This window comes from Mus caroli, chromosome 3 (genome assembly GCF_900094665.2).
Source record: "Mus caroli chromosome 3, CAROLI_EIJ_v1.1, whole genome shotgun sequence".
Lineage (NCBI taxonomy): Eukaryota > Metazoa > Chordata > Mammalia > Rodentia > Muridae > Mus > Mus caroli.
Genome location: NC_034572.1, coordinates 141,466,187 through 141,468,738, shown reverse-complemented (window position 1 = coordinate 141,468,738; position 2,552 = coordinate 141,466,187). Strand labels below are relative to the sequence as shown.

General features: G+C 42.1%; 1 non-coding gene across 1 annotated transcript; it reads left to right on the top strand.

Moving 5' to 3' along the window:
- The first annotated feature begins 1,555 nt into the window (after nt 1–1,555).
- On the top strand, nt 1,556–1,687 carry LOC115030770. Its single transcript, XR_003836362.1, has one exon. It is a non-coding gene; the product is annotated as a small nucleolar RNA SNORA17 (small nucleolar RNA).
- The last annotated feature ends 865 nt before the right edge of the window (nt 1,688–2,552 follow it).

Below are 2,552 nucleotides of genomic sequence, written 5' to 3'. Positions count from 1 at the left end.
AGAATCTGCTTCCTCTATATGTGTATATGATATGTGTACATATATGTATATATATGCATGTCTGTATAGTCACAGGAGTACAAGTATGAAAGTAAGTGTGGAAGCCTGTAGTTGATCACAGAGTTACCAAGACAGAGACTCTCAGTTATTCTGAAACCAAATGTATTTATTAAAGCTCAGAGTTCTCTTGGATCATTTCTGCAATTAACAACTTTAGGAAATGATAAGCAGTTAAATTGGGTTAGGGTTTCATGCATTGAAATAAAATGTAGTAAAAAATGTGGACTCATATATTTCACTCATTCGTTTTTCTCAGAGACATTTGTGGACATCTGGCACATGCATTTGCTCTGAAGGTGCTGACCCGTCCAGTCAGCAACAGTCCTATTGTCTTGAAACTTAGGTGGGAGAGAGCAACAACGACCAACTCATCAAGAAAGAAGAAAGAAGATTCCTTCTTATGTGGTTAATTGAAAATAAAATATGGAATAATCTGATTTCTTATTATTAAATAATTAAAAAAAGGTTTTAGACCTGCAAATTGTCCTTGGAAATGTGAAAATTAAGAGTCACTATCTCAATTAAAAATTTCAAGAAATATTTAAACAATGATTTATTATTTCTCCGTTATAGTAATAATTATTAAAATGAATGAAGAAATATTAATCCTAAAATATGAGGTGCAAACAAGTTAGAGGTTATCTACTTAAATACCTTCACTTAAAAATTGGAATGGGGGCATTAACAAGAAACAGTGATTTGTTCATAATTTTATAATAAAATTGGAAGAACTACAGAATAATATAAGACCTATGGATTTCAAGACTATACTTTTGAAATAGTGTAAGTATGATTGTATAAATAGACTCAAATATATCAATATTACCACTTAAACATGATAAAATATATCAAAAACAAAATGTGTATGTGCGTGTGTGTGTGTGTGTGTGTGTGTGTGTGTGTGTGTGTGTGTGTGTGTAGGTATGTATGTGTATGTGTGTATACACATGTGTATGTGTGTGCGTCTGTGTATATGTGTGTTAGTGTGTGTGTATGTGTGTGTCTGTGTATATGTATGTGAATGTGTGTGTATATGTGTGTGTGTATGTGTGTGTGTGTGTCTGTGTATATGTGAGTATGTGTATGTGTGTGTATATGTGTGTGTGCGTATGTGTGTGTATGTGTATATGTGTGTGTGTGTATGTGTATGTATGTGTATGTGTGTGAGTGTGTGTATGTGTATATGTGTGTGTGTGTGTGTGTGCACATTTGCACAGGTATCTATGGAGGGAGGCCACAAAAGGACTTTCAGTGTCTTGGAGCTGGAGTTACAGGTGCTTGTGAGCCACTGGGCCTGGGTGCTGGGGAAAGAGCTCAGTCAGTGTGAAAAAGCAGCAAGCAATAGTAAATGCTGAGCCATCTCTATAGCCTCGGATTATCTTTTAATGTGGAAAAGACAGTAACTAAATAGTAGGCTCATCCTACTCACTTAATAGAATTAAATCATAAAAAACGGAACCAAGCCTATTTTAATTAAGCTCAAAGTGTCTTACCATCTGCCTGTAGAGGCACTGCAGGTACGGCTTCTCCATGACGTGTGTGTCAGTAAGTGGCAGGAAGGAGAGAGGCTATGTCTGCATTCAATGTTCTGACCTATGAACACAGGATTGAATAGAAGCCTAACAGAGAGTCTGAGATGACCACTAGTCTGGTGGTAGGGGTCTCAGATAGGGAACTAACCTGAGATGACCACCGGACCAGCGCCCGGCAGGCCCAGACAAGTTTCCAGGATGGAGCATGAGCCTGGAGACTTGAAGATCCCCATCTGGGTTTACACAGGCCTAGCTGAGAGTGAACTCAAGACAAACAACCCTAGCATGGGGACACAAAGGAAGGTCTGGCAAGAAGCAAGCCCTATATGCCTATCAGACTCATGCCATGGGGCCACAGATGGGAGCTAGCCTGTGATGACCACCAGTCTGGCATGGCACAGGCCTGGTACATATAACCCTGGGAGAACTGGCCCTACCACCGAGTGGTGGTAGAGATGAGGGAAAACCACCTTCCCCTCTCCTTGCACCTCACCATCTTCAGCAGCACTCAGGAGAGGAGCCCGTGCAGCACAATAGAGCTGACTTTGGAGCCAGGGTGCTGGTGATCTGGCCCTAATAATTGTCTGCCATGCATTAGCAGGGCTGAGGGAGAGATGTCCTTGCTCATCGCTTGCCACCTATGGCAGGCAGTAGAACTGGGCATGGGGCATCAGGCCAGAGAACAGGCCCTGCCCCTCACCTGTTGAAGTACTTGGGAAAGCAGGCCCTGTACCTAACTTGGGCATCACTGTAGACCCTGATGGCATTGCAGAGGCGGGTAGATGGGAGGGGTTAAGCTTAAGTAAACAGGCCCAGAGGCTGTGTGACCCCACAACTTGTCTGTCTGCCTCATGGGCAAAAGAGATATTTCCTTCACCCTTGACCCTTTCCCTGGATGGCAAGTGTGAGAGTAGGATAGCTGGCCCTGTTCCTTAGCAACTATAGCACTCAGAAGAGTGG